Source organism: Oncorhynchus tshawytscha, linkage group LG24, assembly GCF_018296145.1.
Source record: "Oncorhynchus tshawytscha isolate Ot180627B linkage group LG24, Otsh_v2.0, whole genome shotgun sequence".
Classification (NCBI taxonomy): Eukaryota; Metazoa; Chordata; class Actinopteri; order Salmoniformes; family Salmonidae; genus Oncorhynchus; species Oncorhynchus tshawytscha.
The window spans coordinates 21781912-21800696 of NC_056452.1; the positions used below are offsets into that span (position 1 = coordinate 21781912).

General features: G+C 43.1%; 1 pseudogene; it reads left to right on the forward strand.

Annotated features, from left to right (window-relative positions):
- Positions 1 to 1633: 1633 nt before the first annotated feature.
- The window catches only part of LOC112223425, a 35470-nt pseudogene continuing 18318 nt past the window's right edge, over positions 1634 to 18785 (forward strand).

Below are 18785 nucleotides of genomic sequence, written 5' to 3' on the forward strand. Positions count from 1 at the left end.
TCAGTTTCAACATCCGAACTGCTGTAGCGCAATTTCGTTTTTTTTGCTTCTCTTTCTCAATAACTTCTCTTATCACAGGTTTTTCTTGTTTCTTCAACTTTTCTGCTTTCTTACAAGCTACGAATTTCCACTTTTCTACTTGACGCGTATCAACCTCCTGTCCTCATCCTCCATATTCAAACCCCCTCCGGGCGCCAGATTCAGTGATGAGACCTCCTAAACCATCTGAACTGGAACAAACATTTCAGTAAAATAAATCCCAGTAACATATTGAATTAGTTTAGAAAATTGTTGTAATTTATATTTGAGTAGCGTAAGATTAATTAGATATTAGATGGGATTTAACATAGATATTGAAACAAACAATTAAAAAAAAATCTACCTGCAATAGAGCAAGCTGGGAAATATGATAACGAAGGGTGTGGTTTTGGTTCAAAGTGATATTTATGCGTTTCAGGCCTCTGGATTAGAATGGTGCAGTGGTCTAAGGCACTGCATCTCAGTGCTTGAGGCATCACTACAAACCCTAGTTTGATTCCCTGGTTCAATTCCAGGCTGTATCACAACTGGCTGTGATTGGGAGTCCCATAGGGTGGTGCACAATTGTTAGGGTTTGGCTGGGGTAGGCTGTCATTGTAAATAATAATTAGTTCATAACAGACTTGACTAGTTATATACATAAAGAAAAACTAGGCCCTCAAAATAAGGCCTCATGAAATACAGATGTTATTGTGTTAAACATATATTTTTATGATAACATTTTCGCTTGGGATCTCACTTGGTGAAGTTCATAGGACTGAAAATGAATTAATGTAATAACCATGGCTCTGTCACTAACAAATACAGTAACTGGTGGTAAGTGGTCATCACTAACTACCACAGACACAAAGCCATAAACACCCCCCACCTATTTCTACAGTTCTTCTTAAAATCTTCTAAAATCTTCTTGAATCTTCTTAAAATGTGATTTTAAACCTAACCCTAGTGTTAACCCTAACCTTAACCACGCTTCTAACCTTATGCTTAACACTAACCTCGTTTTTGTTTTCATTTTTTTTGGCATATGCAAGTTTGACTTTGTGGCTGTGGTGTCTAGTGGAAACCGTGGTAACTACAATTTACTCCAAATGCGGGAAATTTAGTTTACTAGGATCCCATTAGCTGCTGCACATGCAACAGCTACTCTTCTTGGGTCCACAAAGGCAAGGCATTCTGGGAAGTATTTGAATAAGGCTTTACACTAAGCAGTTTGTTAATTTAACACTGTTCCGGTATCTATGGTTCCACAGACTCCACACTTTCTGTGTTGATTTAGCACTCTCAGTTTTAATTTAGTTGTTTTTTTAACACTGGAGAATTTGTAGTGTGGAGTGTGTTTTTTTATTATACATTTGTTAATCTCGTCTAACTAAAAACTCATGTTTTGTTGTAACTGACCCCTAAACTCATCTGCCGATCTCAGGACACGCCATCGGGGAAAACGAGCGCAACTTTGCGAAACGTCAGAATGTTAGAGGAACACACAACAACCAATGAAACGGCAGATTTGAACGGGGGGGCAGAACTGATTGAGAGTGATTTCAACAAATCAGTGTTAGCGTCCTCGAGAAATTTTGACCAATCAGCGAACGAATATCGAAAATAGCACCTCCTCTTGTTCAGCACCTAAAGGACGAAAGTGCGAGATTCGTCTGTGTTGTCTATTATAGCTAGCTAACTATTACTGACTGCCCATATTTGTGTAGAAACGTACAGAATATTTTTATTTTTTCGCTTGATGTGACAAACTTAGTTAGTGTCAAACATGCGTAAAAACCTACGCCATCCGAACAGGGAACCGCCGAGAAAGGAATTATCGCCACTCATCTGAGGCCAAACTCGCCGATTTTGTTTCGTCAAATAAGGAAACAAAACAAGAACGTCAGCTAGCTTGACACATCACCACGAAAATACCCACTACACAGGGACCTCAAAAACATCTACATTCGTTTTACAGTTGGAAACGTAAGTATAAGTGAAGAGGTTTAGCTGGTGGAGCAATCGTTGTTGGTTAGCTTGCTAACGTTAGCAGAATGCTAATAGGCCATGCTAGGCTATCTGACGTTATCGCAGAGATAGCTACTCTATTGATTCTCGCATGCTGTTGTGTAACGTTAGTTTGGGTAGCAGCTAACATTAGCTAGCAAGTTAGCTGCTTTTGGCTACGTGCGTCTGACTGTCAACGTCGTCTAAAAGGTGCATCAATTGTTTTCCAATTCCGTGCGTGGGCTGGGAAATGTCATTGTTTTGCCAACAATTTAGCTAGTTACCTAACTAACGTTAGCCACCTATTTTTCAGGTGACACCTTGCCAGTTAACTATCGTTTGGTTTGTTGGCAGTTGTGTTTAACGCGTTTAACCTAATCGGATCAAATGTAATATTATTAGCACAGTTAATTATATAATCGCCTCCCCCACTCCACATTTTGCTGCGCTTTCTCCTCAACTGCGTTAAATTAGCATCGCATATTTTTTTAAACTCAAGACACATACTGGCATTTGGCTAACTGACGTTAACCATTGACTACAGTTAGATAACTATCCAACTAGTTAACTAAAGCAATGCTAGTGGTCTGTGATGGCCAGTCTGGGTGATTTAGAATACTACCATAAATGTAGCTTTATAGTTTCATGGTAGAATCTTAACCCAGGACTGGTCCATTCACCATGCTACAAACCCCTGCTACTGCACAGCTAGAGCAGGGCCTCTGTGGTTTGGCGTCGGTGTAGCAGTGGGCCAGGTAGGGTGTGTGTGGCATTCTGGGGTGACCCTTGACAGGGGCAGTGGGCGAGGTCTGTCACCTGCTGACCCAGATTGTGTAAGGTCACCTAGACTCTGACCCCCTATCTATTCTTCAGGTATATCAAGATATACACAGAGTAGTGATTCAAATAATGAATTTGTCACATGCACTGAATACAACAGGTGTAGACCTTACAGTGAAATGCTTACAAGCTCTTTCCTAATGATGCAGAGTTAAATAAGATAAAAACACAAGAAATATGCAGTGACTCTAGGATGGATGAGTGTTATGTGAACTTGGACAGATGTTTAGCATTGACACAGCCCTATCTTTATCACTACTGGAACTAAGATGGAGAATATAGCGAGAAGAGACAAGGCAGGGAAATGGAGTGAGAGGATGAAAGGTTCGGTACAGGGTCGTGTTCAGGCCGAATGTAACTCTAAATGTTCTGAAACCAAAATGTTAGACACTTATCTTCTCACCTGGTCCTGGAGAGATGCAGGGTGTGCAGGTATTAGTTCCAGACCAGCACTAACAGACATGATTGGTTCCACTAATCAACTCCCATCAAGATCTCAGTTAGCTGTATCAGGTGTGTTGGTGCTGGGCTGTAGATCTAATTCGACTGGATAGGTTTCCACCCATTCTGAGAGTAAGATGAACCAGTAAACAATTTGGACACACCTACTCATTCCAGGGTTATTCTTTATTTTTTAAACTCTTTTCTACATTGTGGAATTATAGTGAAGACATTGAAACTATGAAATAACACAGATGGAATCATGTAGTTACTAAAAAAATGTCAAAAAACAAATCAAAATACATTTGAGATTCTTCAAAGTAGCCACCCTTTGCCTTGATGACAGCTTTGCACAGTCTTGGAAATCTCTCAACCAGTCTTGAAGGAGTTCCCACATATGCTGAGCACTTGTTTCCTGCTTTCCCTTCACTCTGAGGTCCAAATCATCCCAAACCATCTCAATTGGGTTGAAGTCGAGTGATTGTGGAGGCCAGGTCATCTGATGCAGCACTCCATCACTCTCCTTCTTGGTCAAATATACCTTACACAGTCTGGAGGTTTGTTAGGTCATTGTCCTATAAATCACTGACAGTGTTACCAGCAAAGCACCATCACACCTTCTCCATGCTTCACAGTGGGAACCACATGTGGAGATCATTCGTTCACCTACTCTGTGTCTCACAAAGACACGGCGGTTGGACTCATCAGACGAAATGACAGATTTCCACCAGTCTAATGTCCATTGCTTGTGTTTCTTGGCAAGTCCCTTCTTTTTACTGTTGTCCTTTAGTAGTGGTTTCTTTTCAGCATTTTGACCATGAAGGCCTGATTCAAGCAGTCTATTCTGAACTGTTGATCTTGATGTGTCTGTTACTTGAACTTTGAAGCATTTATTTGGGCTGCAATCTGAGGTGCAAATAACTCGAATTAACTTATGCTCTGTAGCAGAGGTACCTCTGGGTCTTCCTTTCCCTTGGTGGTCCTCATGAGAGCCAGTTTCATCATAGCAGTTGGAGAAGCTTTCAAAATTCTAGGTATTTTTCAGATTGACTGACCTTATCTGTTTGCTTATTTAAGCTGTCCTTGCCATAATATGGACTTGGTCTTTTACCAAATAGGGCCATCTTCTGTATACCACACCGACATTGTCACAACAGAACTGATTGACTCAAACACATTGAGGAAAGACATTTCACACATTTACTTTTAACAAGGCACACCTGTTTATTGAAATACATTCCAGGTGACTATCTCATGAAGCTGGTTGAGAGAATGCCAAGAGTGTGCAATGTTGTCATCAAGGCAAAGGGTGGCTATTTGAAGAATCTGAAATATAAAATATATTTGTAAATTACTTTTTGGCTACTACATGATTCCATATGTTATTTCATAGTTTTTATTTCTTCTCTATTCTACCAAGTGTAAAAAAGAAATCCCTTGAATGAGTAGGTGTGCCCATACTGCGTATACGTACAGAGGCGGACATTTTGTGTTTAAAACAAATGTGTAATCATTATTTTCCGCCATAATTTGCAAATAAATTCATTAAAAATCCTACAATTTGATTTTCTGGATTTTTTTTCCTCATTTTGTCTGTCATAGTTGAAGTGTACCTATGATGAAGATTAGATTCTTTTAAGTGGGAGAACTTGCACAATTGGTGGCTGATTAAATACTTTTTTGCCCCACTGTAGCTGTGGATTGTTTAAAATCACAAGCTTGTAGACCTATGCCTATTTGGGAATTGTGTAATTTGGCCAGAGCACGTGGCAATAGGCCTTGCTGATTATTGAGTTGCAGCCATCAGTGGAAAACATCTGAAATATGTGTGAAGATGTGTCTTGAGTATAATTAAAAATTGAGACGAGGAGAGGGGTGTGGCGACGATATAGGCCCGTTTCTCGTCAGAATGGCTCAGCTGTCTCCTGTCAATTCTTGCACATTCATCGTTTCGTTGTGTGGATTGTTTGCCCTTTTGTTTATTATTTTGATCAATTCCACATTACATTTGTCACTGGTAGTAAACGTATGTAATGGGGAATTGATAAAAAAAGAGCAGCTCAAGACATAGAAAGTGAGGCAGACAGGCTGAGTTGAAATTACATTTGAAAGGACCTGAATTGATAATTTTCAACTTTTTGTCGGCGTTGTGTATTGACCTAGTTGACAATGGAAGTTTTTGGCCTATAGGCTGAGTTTCATGTGCTCGTTTTAGCCGCCAATAGATCACGGTGTCCATATGGCAGAGGCTGGTGATCACGGTGTATCAATGTGTCCATATGGCAGAGGCTGGTGATCACGGTGTATTAACCACATGACAATTATCTTGAAATAAGTTATTAATGAAATAACTGTTCCATGAAAATGTACATATAGAATATGATAACTGGCATGCAGATCAGTAGACATGGTAGGATAAATTGTAAGCTTCCCCAAAACTTGAAACTCACACGGCGACTATGAAGTCCTTATAAAATAATTGCCTCCGTGTTTCCATGGTCGTATCTGCCTATAGGCTAATTTGAAGCAAGGTAAGACATGCCTCGTAATATGTATTAAAACATTCAGGTTTCAGATCATTAAGTAGGCTTTTGCAAAGTGATGGTGATGCGCCGAGAGCCTGTTGACAGCACTTGAATGGTGAATGGGAGGTGCGCTTCAATTAGCCTTCCAGTTGAGAAATTAAAATCATGCAATACACTGTTTTTAAACATGTTTGCATTTACAATTGTTGCTCAATAAATGGGCTTATAAAAGCAGGTTTTAGTCCAGCAGCCAATCAGCTGCAGAAGAAATCCTGCGCAAAAGGGGGCTGTGTATGATGTGCGCGTGTTATAGTTGTATAAGTCATTTTTATTTTACCTTTTTTTTAAACTATGCAAGTCAGTTAAGAACAAATTCTTATTTACAATGACGACTGAGGAACAGTGGGTTAACGTCCTTGTTCAGGGGCAGAACAACAGATTTTTACCTTGTCAGCTCGGGGATTTGTTCTAGCAACCTTTCGGTTACTGGTCCAATGCTCTAACCACCAGGCTACATGATGACTAATGAAAACACACACAGCAATTTAATTCCTCTTGTTATGCAAATAGACCGATAAGCACGACGGTCAAATGTATACTGAATAAAAATATAAATGCAACATGCAACAATTACATGGATTTTACAGAGTTACAGTTCATATAGGGAAATCAGTCATTAGGCCCAAATCAATGGATTCCACATGACTGGGAATACATTTATACATATGTTGGTCACGGATACCTTAAAAAAAGGTGGGGCCATGGATCAGAAAACCAGTCAGTATCTGGTGTGACCATTTATGGTATCTCTGGGGCGGTAGGGTAGCCTAGTAGTTAGAGCGTTGGACTAGTAAACGAAAGGTTGCAAGTTCATATCCCCGAGCTGACAAGGTACAAATCTGTCGTTCTGCCCCAGAACAGGCAGTTAACCCACTGTTCCTAGGCCGTCATTGAAAATAAGAATTTGTTCTTAACTGACTTGCCTAGTTAAATAAAGGTAAAATAAAAATTGCCTCATGCAGCGCGACACATCTCCTTCGCATCGAGTTGATCAGACTAGATTTTGGCCTGTGGAATGTTGTCCCACTCTTCAATGGCTGTGCGAAGTTGCATGATATTGGCGGGAACTGCGACACTCTGTCATACAAGTCCACCCAGAGCATCCCAAACATGCTCAATGGGTGGTATATCTGAGTAAGCAGGCCATTTTCACCTTCCAGGAATTGTGTACAAATCCGTGTGACATGGGGCTGTGCGTTATCATGCTGAAACCTGAGGTGACAGTGGGGATGAATGGCACGATAATGGGCCTCGGGATCTTGTCACTGTATCTCTGCATTCAAAATGCCATAGATCAAATGTGTTGGTTGTCTGTAGCTTTTGCCTGCCCACCCCAGCCGCCACCATGGGTCAATCTGCTCACACCGTTGACATCAGCAAACCGCTCACCCACACGTCTGCCACTTCTTCAGCGTGCCAGTGAGCATTTTCCCACTGAACTCTGTTACGATGCCGAACTACAGTCTGGTGAAGACACCGGTGAGACTGTTTCTGGAAGTTTGTGCAAAGATTCTTCAGTTTTGCAAACCCAGTTTCATCAGCTGTCTGGGTGGCTCGTCTCAGACCATCCCGCAGGTGAAGAATCCGGATGTGGAGGTCCCAGGCTGGCGTGGTTACATGTGGTCTGCGGTTGTGAGGCCGGTTGGACGTACTTCCAAATTCTCTAAAATGACATTAGAGGCGGCTTATGGTAGAGAAATTAACATTACAATCTCTGGCAACAACTCTCGTGGACATTCCTGCTGTCAGCAGGGTGTGTCAAGAGCGTGGACAATGGTGAGGCTGTCGACCCAAAAATGTACAGGCTCTCCTGCTGTCCAGTGACATTTTGCTGTTTTAAAGCACATTTCGTGCAATTCGGTGATTGGGAGTCTCATAGGGCGGCGGCACACAATTAGCCCACCATCGTTAAGGTTTGGCCGGGCGAGGCCGTCATTTATAAATAAGAATTTGTTCTTAACTGAGTTGCTTAGTTGAAGGTTAAATTATAACAAAATCAATGACAAAAATACTCAAATGCATAATTGTTTTGAGTTTTAGATTCTCCCCTGTTTTAGTCTAAGTTTTCACAATCTTTTTTTTCACCCCGAATAATGGATTTTTTTTTTTACTGTTTGGACATAGGCGGCCCGAATAAACACTTAGGTGGTCCATCCAAGACTTTCTATGCAAAACAAATATATACTAAGATGGGACTTGTCATTCTAAAAAATAAAAAAAAAACCCGGTCAGAATGATGCACATGGCAGACAGTGTGCTTTCCTTTGGCAAGTTGTCAACAGTGAAAGAAAAGTCTGATTTTCGCCCTGATAGACCTGATTCTGTTACAAAGGGGTTTTATGGTGGCTGCTCTACATTGCTCTGTTACATGTCTTTTGGGAACTCACCTGTAATTGCTATTTGAAATGGGGAAAATAGCATACTGTCAGGGTAGCCTGGAAATAGCATAAACATATTCAAAAGTTTGTTTTATAAGTAAAATTAAGACAAGGCTTTTTAGACAAGGCTTTTTCTTTGTTAAAATAAGCATACCATTTTTTTTTCTCAAACTGAACACATCAAGGGTCCTTTCGTATATCCTGATATTCGATTAACAATCCCTAGTGTGTAGGGTCTAGAACCAGGTTAGGGGTTGATATGAGATGGGGCCAGTTAGTATGGACTGGGTGAACAGCAGATGAGGTCCTAAAGGTGAGATGCTAACTCTCACACCCTGGCTGGGCTTGAGGCCAGAGGGGTCTGGTCAGGGAAAGATGAGCACTGTCTGCAGAAGGTTGTGTGTGTGTGTACATTATATGCCATGAGATGGGTGTGTCTGGGTGTTGGCCAGAATGACTCAAACCCAGAATGTGGTTTGGTGGGTGGGTGGGTGGGTGTGTGTGTGTTGACTAGGTGATTACGTGAGTGGAGCCTATAGACAAGAAGCAGTGTATTGGAAGATTCTAAATGGATCTGTGAACAGTTTTAAAGTATATTTGTGTGTGTGACCACAGAGCTGAACTCCGAGTTCATTCCCTCTGCAGAGTCAGTGCCTCTTGGCAGCCATGTCAGGGATTTTTCAGGATCAAAATGGGGCTTAGGTGGTGGGCGTGACGGGCCAGTGGGCTTGGCCAATGGCGCGGTCACCGACGGCACATTTTTGAGCCCCTCTTGGCCGCAGTGACCATATGTTGCCGTTTTTTAAAGCAAATTTCCTACAATTGTACACATTTTGCCATGGTTCATGCCATTTTCTTATGCTGAGTGACTCAAACATAACAAAAATCAATGGGGCCTAAACAAAAATGTTCCCCCCCCTCGTTTTGTTTTTATCTTGGCGCTTTAATCAACAAGTTATAGGTTCATTATCTTTCCTACATGGTTTATATCTGGTTTTAGTCGTATTAAAGGTGGACTCTGCGACATGACGTAAATGCGCAAAGTAAACCGTATAGTGGGTACATTTCAGCAACAACTAAGAGCGTTGGGAGTGCGAGGCTAAACTTCTACACTGTCTTGGTCCCCTGGATCCCACATTGTAAGTGTGTGTGAAGCGAAGTATCGGCACATGTGCACGGCTGTGTTCGACTGTGAGAGTGAAGTCCTGTATCTTGCTCATCGTAGTAGTTGCCGTGCAGCTTGTGTAACGTCCGTTGACTAACTTTACATTTCCACAGAAAATTGTTTTGCCACCCCCGTTTGATCACTTTTCTAATGCAGAAAAAAGCCTCTGTGGGAAATCTGGTTTCGGTCTGAGGGTTGAATGGTCGAGTGTGCGTGCTTTCGTCCAAGTGAGGGGGTGTATGTCTCTCAATAACAGCTATGCCTATGTTACGTGTGTGTGTGTGTGTGTGTGTGTCTCAGTCCATCTTAAATGACACAGGAGAATAAAGGGGGTGCTAAGAAAGGTGTTTCCCTGTCGTTTCAGGCTGGGCTATGCAACTACCTCAGTACACACACACTGCTCCCATTTTGTGAGATTGTGTGGACTGAGGTAGCTGAATGAAGCCTAAACTGCACAGTGAGTTTGTTTTATTTTTAGAGAGTAGCATTGCTGCCTTAGATGACAGACACTGACGGAGTGGGAAATCAACACCAGCCACCAGTAAAATGCTAGAATGTATGTTAAGAATGTCTATTCTTACTGGCCACATTGGTGGGTGGTCACACATTGGTGGGTGGTCACACAGCATTTGGGAGTGGTTGTATTTTATTTTTTTCCATAGTTCTGTGCGTATGTCAGTGCTGGAAGAGAGTCTCAACGCTACAGTGGTGAAAGCAGGGTGGGGTACTGCGTGGGTTCATACAATAGACAGAAAGATGGAGACCTTGCCTGCTGGAAAAGGGATAGAATACACTGTGATAAATTGTTTTCGCATTACAAAACCATGTGCATGTGATTTCTTGGCTTGGACAAAATGTGAGTGGCTGGTGAAATGTGGGCTGTGAATGGTGGACTACAAAGCACACACAAAAAATGAGGAGGTAAAGGTGATTGAGTTATGGGGCTAGTGGATGGAGAGATGGGTAGGTAGTGGGAGGGGCTAGTGGGTGGATGGATGGAGGGGCTAGTGGGTGGATGGATGGAGGGGCTAGTGGGTGGATGGATGGAGGGGCTAGTGGGTGGATGGATGGAGGGGCTAGTGGGTGGATGGATGGAGGGGCTAGTGGGTGGATGGATGGAGGGGCTAGTGGGTGGATGGATGGAGGGGCTAGTGGGTGGATGGATGGAGGGGCTAGTGGGTGGATGGATGGAGGGGCTAGTGGGTGGATGGATGGAGGGGCTAGTGGGTGGATGGATGGAGGGGCTAGTGGGTGGATGGATGGAGGGGCTAGTGGGTGGATGGGTGGAGGGGCTAGTGGGTGGATGGGTGGAGGGGCTAGTGGGTGGATGGATGGATGGAGGGGCTAGTGGGTGGATGGATGGATGGAGGGGCTAGTGGGTGGATGGATGGAGGGGCTAGTGGGTGGATGGAGGGGCTAGTGGGTGGATGGATGGAGGGGCTGTGGGTGGATGGATGGAGGGGCTAGTGGGTGGATGGATGGAGGGGCTGGGGTGGATGGGTGGAGGGGCTGGGGTGGATGGGTGGAGGGGCTAGTGGGTGGATGGATGGAGGGGCTGTGGGTGGATGGAGGGGCTGTGGGTGGATGGAGGGGCTAGTGGGTGGATGGAGGGGCTGGGTGGATGGATGGAGGGGCTAGTGAGTGGATGGATGGGCTAGTGGATGGATGGGCTAGTGGATGGATGGATGGAGGGGCTGTGGGTGGATGGATGGAGGGCTAGTGGGTGGGTGGATGGATGGAGGGGCTAGTGGGTGGGTGGATGGATGGAGGGGCTAGTGGGTGGGTGGATGGATGGAGGGGCTAGTGGGTGGGTGGATGGATGGAGGGGCTAGTGGGTGGATGGATGGATGGATGGAGGGGGTGGGTGGATGGATGGATGGAGGGGCTAGTGGGTGGATGGAGGGGCTAGTGGGTGGGTAGGTAGTGGGAGGGGCTAGTGGATGGATGGAAGGGTTAGTGGGTGGGTGGATGGATGGTCTAGTGGAGGAGGGATGGATGTGGGGGTAGTTGGTGGATGGATGTATGCAAGGGTTAGTGGGTGGGTGGATGGAGGGGCTAGTGGAGGGATGGAGGGTCTAGTGGATGGGTGGAGGGGCTCGTGGATGGAGGGAGGGATGTGCTAGTGGAGGGAGGGGCTAGTGGTGGGGGAGATGGATGGAGTAGCTAGTTTTTGGGAGGGAGGGGCTAGTGGGTGGAGAGAGGGATGGAGTGACTAGTGGAGGGAGCAATGTACAGTTGGAAGTTTACGTATACTTAGGTTGGAGTCATTAACTTGTTTTTCAACCACTCCACACATTTCTTGTTAATAACAAACTATGGTTTTGGAAAGTTGGTTAGGACATCTACTTTGTGTATGACAAGTAATTTTTCCAACAATTGTTTAGACAGATTATTTCACTTATAATTCACTGTATCACAATTCCAGTGGGTCAGAAGTTTACATACACAAAGTTGACTGTGCCTTTAAACAGCTCAGAAAATTCCAGAAAATGATGTCATGGCTTTAGAAGCTTCTGATAGGCTAATTGACATAATTTGAGTCAATTGGAGGTGTACCTGTGGATGTATTTCAAGGCATACCTTCAAACTCAGTGTCTCCTTTCTTGACATCATGGGAAAATCAAAAGAAATCAGCCAAGACCCCATAAAAAAAAATTGTAGACCTCCACAAGTCTGGTTCATTCTTGGGAGCAATTTCCAAATGCCCGAAGGTACCACGTTCATCTGTACAAACAATAGTACGCAAGTATAAACACCAAGAGACCACGCAGACGTCATACCGCTCAGGAAGGAGATCTCCAAGAGATGAACTTACTTTTGTGCAAGTAGTGCAAATCAATCCCAGAACAACAGCAAAGGACCTTGTGAAGATGCTGGAGGAAACAGGTACACAAGTATCTATATCCACATTAAAATTAGTTCTATATTGACATAACCTGAAAGGCCGCTCAGCAAGGAAGAAGCCACTGCTCCAAAACCTCCATAAAAAAGCCAGACTACGGTTTGTAACTACACATGGGGACAGAGATTGTACATTTTGGAGAAATGTCCTCTGGTCTGATGAAGGAAAATAGAACCTTATGGCCATAATGACCATCGTTATGTTTGGAGGAGAAAGGGGAGGCTTGCAAACTGAAGAACACCATCCCAACCGTGAAGCATGAGGGTGGCAGCATCATGTTGTGGGGGTGCTTTGGTGAAGTAGGGACTGGTGCACTTCACAAAATAGATAGCATCATGAGGCAAGAAAATTGTGGATATATTGAAGCAACATCTCAAGACATCAGTCAGCAAGTTAAAGCTTGGTCGCAAATGGGTCTTCCAAATGGACAATGGCCCCAAGCATACTTCCAAAGTTGTGTCAAAATGGCTTAACTTTTTTAGGATAGAGGGCAGCATTTGGAATTTTGGATGAAAAGCGTGGTCTAAGTAAACTGCCTGCTACTCAGGCACAGAAGCTAGCATATGCATATATTTGGTAGATTTGGATAGAAAACACTGTTTCCAAAACGGTTAAAATAATGTCTGTGGGTATAACGGAACTGATATGGCAGGCGAAAACATGAGAGAAATCCATCCAGGAAGTGCCATTATTTTGAAATGGCTGTTTTTCCAATGAAAGCCTATCCACCATTTAAGGGGATAGGACCCAGATTTCATTCCCTATGGCTTCCACTAGTTGTGAACAGTCTTTAGACATTGTTTCAGGCTGTTATTCTGAAAAATTAGGGAGAATGACCACATTGAGGGAGTGGACCCTGTGATGTCCCCAGAGCTCTTCGCTGCACGACCGAGAGCGCGCCTTTCAACAATGCTTTTGTCCAGTTGAAATATTGATTATTTAGGCTAAAAACAATGGAGGGGCTTGTGGAGGGAAGGGGTGGATGCAGGGGCTTGTGGAGGGAAGGGGTGGATGCGAGGGATGGATGGGCTAGTGGGTGGGTGGGTGGGTGGGTGGATGTATGGAGGGGCCAGTGGGTGGAGAGGGATGATGGAGGGGGTAGTAGAGGAATGTGTTCATGGATAACATTAGCAGTGGAGAGGAGGAAGACTGGATAGGAAGATGGAGGAGGAAAGATATGATTACAGAGCCTGCCAATTTATTTTTCCAAACAATGTTTTTGAGATAAAATACAGGCAAGGCAAGCAATGGGAATCTGTTTTATCTAATAGTGTACTATTTATTATTCAAGATTGGAAATGAAGGAGAAGGAAAAATTATGGGAGTGAAGTGAGTGTGGAAAGGTAAAGAGAAGGAAAGGTAAAGAGAAGGAAAGGAAGGAAGATGAGGGAAGAAAAGAGGAGAATAAAAAGTTAAGAGTATGAAGAGCGACAAGGAGAGTGAAGAAGAGCAGACAGCAGTACAATGGCTCTTTCCAAGAAACAGAAATGCACTTTTTATGACATGAGAGAATTTCCATTTATACTCTCAGGTCAAGACGATAGTTGTTCACTGCACCCTTTGTAATTCCTCTTTCATTTGACAGCCGGGGAATAACGGCGGTGGTAGAACATCAACAGATGAAAAAGCATAAAGCCTCTCTGATTGGCCGTGTTGGTATGCCCTCTGTCACCACATTCTTCAAGAAGGTAGAGCCTTCCAAAGAAGAATATGGTTTAGCTGTGCAGGAGGGTGTCTTTGTATACCACACTATGCTACACAATCATAGTTAATTAATGATCTATGGACTGCACAGCACAACTGACGGTAGCTTTATGAGTCAAAGTTTACATGTGTTTGGACAAAATGTGATGCCATAGTGAGTAACGCGTTAGCAACATGGGCAGCTTCTTTGGCAAACACAGGACCTAGACCAGGTTAAATTTGTGTCCCTGTCCAGTCATGGATATGTAAAGCTGCTACCAATAGTAGTCAGATATTGTAAGATATATGATGGCAGCACATCTGTGGAAACAAAACTGCTTGATTTGGTTGAATTGAAAGGAGAAACAGCAGAGGAAATTGCAGCTGAGGTCCTGGTGGTCATCCAAAAATGTAACCTGGAAAACATTCTCTGCCGACAACACAAATACCAAAAATGTGCGGGAGGTGATTGGCTTAGGTTGTCCTGCACACATCATTCATAACACGGCCAGAACAGCTTTGGATATGATGTTGAGTACCTGCTCACAAAGATATTTTCATGTCAGAGTAGAAAGACTGAAGAGCTTTGGTGAGTTTGTTGGCCAGGAGTACCATAATATTTTAGGACACAGCAATGTTCACTGGCTGTCCATGCTCCCTGCTCTAGAAAGAGTGCTGAAAATGTATGTGCCGTTGAAATCTTTTTTCGTTCTTAAGACAAATGTTCACAGGGCAATGTTCGAAAAGCCACTGACTGAACTTTGGCTGGCCTTTGTCCATGGAAACTTGACTGTATTCAGTGTCACGATCAAGATGCTTGAAGGCCAGGATCGCTGTGCTGTGAAGTCCCTTGCAATTGTGAGAAACGTTGAGGCAAAATCGACTACAAGACGTGATGAGGACTTCTGAGAGAGCTAGAGGACAATGGAACCATGTCAAAACATCCCAATCATTCTTCACTACGGCTGTGAACTACTTGCAAGCATGGGGGAAAGCACACAGATAATCTAAAAGATTTACATTGTCTCCTTTTAAAACCTCAATGTGAAGAGATCCGGCCATCAATGTGTATGCATTGTTTGACAAGGTTACTAGCCTGCAAGAGTTCCTGAAGGGGAGTTCGATTGAAGAATGGAAAACATCTGAGACACCGCGTAGTCAGAGATGGAGCACGGTGGTTACCCACTTCAAAGGGAATGACATCCCACACCCTAACTTGGCTAGATTAGCTTCAGTTGTCATGTGCTTACCTGGAAGTAATGCACCAGTCGGCAGATTGTTCTCCCAAATGAATGATATATGGACAGCAGCAAGAAATAGGTTCACTGTTCCTACCATCAAGGCCATGCTTATTGTGAAGACAAACTTCTACCTCCCCTGCCAGGAGTTCATGGAGAAGCTGGCCAAAGACAGAGCAATCCTGAAGAAAATACATTCTTCTGAGAAATATACAGTTGAAGTCGGAAGTTTACATACACCATAGTGAAATACATTTAAACTCAGTTTCACAATTCCTGACATTTAATCCTTGTAAAAAATTCCCTGTCTTAGGTCAGTTAGGAACACCACTTTATTTTAAGACTGAAATGTCAGAATAATAGTATAGAGTGAGTGATTTATTTCATCACATTCCCAATGGGTCAGAAGTTTACATACGCTCAATTAGTATTTGGTAGCATTGCCTTTAAATTGTTTAGCTTGGGTCAAACGTTTTGGGTAGCCTTCCACAAGCTTCCCACAATAAGATGGGTGAATTTTGGCCCATTCCCCCTGACAGAACTGCTGTAACTTAGTCAGGTTTTGTTGGCCAGGTTTTGTATTCGATTTAGGTCAGGGCTTTGTGATGGCCACTCCAATACCTTGACTGTGTTGTCCTGAAGCCATTTTGCCACAACTTTGGAAGTATGCTTGGGGTCATTGTCCATTTGGAAGACCCATTTGTGACCAAGCTTTAACTTGCTGATTGATGTCTTGAGGTGTTGCTTCAATATATCCACATAATTTTCCTCACTCATGATGCCATCTATTTTGTGACGCGTTTGGAAGTTGCTCCCAAGGATGAACCAGACTTGAGGTCTACTATTTTTTTTTTTTTTTGGCTGATTTCTTTTGATTTTCCCATGTCAAGCAAAGGGGCTCGGAGTTTGAAGGTAGGCCTTGAAATACATCCACAGGTACACCTTCAAATTGTCAATTAGCCTATCAGAAGCTTCTAAAGCCATTACGCCATTTTCTTGAATTTTCAAGCTGTTTATTAAAGGCACAGTCAACTTAGTGTATGTAAACTTCCGACTTGAACTGTGCGTATTAGGTTGGTGTAAGTATATTATGTAGTTACCAACCTCATCATATTTCTTATGTTTATTATGTATTTCACATTCAGTTGAAGTCAGAAGTTTACATACACTTAGGTTGGAGTCATTAGAACTTGTTTTTCAACCACTCCACAAATTTCTTGTTAACAAACTATAGTGTTGGCGAGTCGGTTAGGACATCTACTTTGCAAGACACAAGTCATTTTTCCAACAATTGTTTACAGACAGATTATTTCACTTATAATTCACTGTATCACAATTCCAGTGGGTCAGAAGTTTACATACACTAAGTTGACTGCCTTTAAACAGCTTGGAAAATTCCAGAAAATGATGTAATGGCTTTAGAAGCTTCTGATAGGCTAATTGACATAATTTGAGTCAATTGGAGGTGTACCTGTGGATGTATTTCAAGGCCTACCTTCAAACTCAGTGCCTCGTTGCTAGGTACCTAACGCTTGCTAGCTCGCTAATGTTAGCGTCGCTAGCAAATGACTACACCATAGTCGTGGGTCTGCAAAATCAAGCAAATGGTTTTGAACTCATGACAATCATGTTTTGACATTGTAGTGGCTATTGCTGTTTTTTGCTTACTGACATTGTGAATATCATCTTTTGGGCATTTAATTTAGCTATGTATCTAATCTGGTTTCAGTATGAGAATGGACGAAGTCCCAAATTCCCACAAAATACTGCAAGAATTTGCGTGCTCATGGATACGGAGCCCCAGAAATATTAAATATGTTGACGGATTAGGAGCCACTCCCTTCAAAATATCACGGCCTCTTGCCATATGGATATGGAACATATCAGTATCGCAATTTTTATAAAAATTGGATTAATCGTGCAGCCCTATATTGACCCAATAGCAGCTGTTAGAAATTAGATATGTAGATGGGTGAGCCGGTCAAGGATCGATTCAGACAAAGTGGTAAATTTTATGACAAGTAACAGTTTATTCAGAGTGAAGATATCTAGTACAGCGTAATTACGGCTCCTCCGTTAGTTCGTATGGAACAGCAGGCAAAGAGAGAGCGTTACAATCAGTACACCACTAATATACAGAACAGAAAGTAGGTTGATTCTGGAAGATCGGATCTTTGGATTGGTTCAGCTGGGGTGTAGTCTGTAGTCTTCCGCCATTGGCTCAGTTGTCTGTCCGTCATCGTAGAATCCTCTTCGGGCACACAATGTTCAGCTACAAAGGAGATTATGTGTGTGCGCTGGTTTTGGCAGTTAGTGTAATGCGGGAGCTATCCTGTAGGGGACCCCACAGGCTTTACTTTGAGTTGTAGCCCTGTATTAGCAATAGGTTGGTCACCTGCATAAGAAATAGCATTTCTCTACAAAACCCTCTCTTCACGTCTCACCAGAGACGTGACACAACCTAACTAGATCCAGACACAAAGAGAAACTTCTCCCAAGGGGACTATGAAATAAGGCACGGTATTAAACAGAAATAGATATATATGTATTACCATCATGTTCTCCATTCAATCCCACTATGTACTAAGTTGGCTACCAGCCACCTAGGAACTTACAACCCTCATTTAACAGAGCGGAGAACAACAGCTCAAAATAAAAGTAAAATGCTTGTCTACATAAGCCAACTTTTTCCCGCAGGAAAAAGTTGTGATTCCCTCTCTTCACATCTCCAAAGAGATGTGACTTAAACTAGGCAAGTCAGGCAGAATGATCCACTTGCATAACACATACATACATCCCCATAAGGCAACAGCAGATATAATGTAAACCTAATAGGCACTCTCATCCTCGAATTCAAGTAGGTCTTTATCCAGCAGAGGAAACATCTGGGAAGGGGAGGAAGGGTCAATAGCTTTAGAGATAACCCTAGTGGTAAGGGAACGGATGCATGGAATGCAACAGCATCCACAGAGAACTAAAATGGCAGCGAACACCGAAATGGATACCAAAATGGAGGACACCAGGGTTTTATATTTACCAAACGCACTCATCCAGGAGTCCCACATCGAGGTATCCATCCCAGAATGAGATTTCATTTTACCATTAAGCGTCCGCAGACCTTCCAGAGCGACCGTCAAACTACCATCCGAGGCTGTGTTATTAGGGATGAAAGTACAACACTGGTCACCAAACATAGAGCAAACTCCGCCCTTCTCAGAGAGTAACATATCAATGGCAATACGATTTTGGAAAGCCATCAGGCTGGTTGCAGCCAGTTGACCATGTACTGCTTCAAAACCCTGCTGAGTCCAGTTTCCTAGTCTTTGGACGTTGTAATGTATATAGTTAATACGATCAACATTCTTGTTAATTGTGCACCACCAACAGATGGATGATTCAAACCCTGCAGCTACCTGATCTATTAACTTATACTCATCAGGCACTCCCCTAGGGACTCCGATAGCGTCTATGTAGGAGGGGTCTCCACTAGATGGGGTGGTGTCTCTCCTGGAACGTCCCCTATATCCG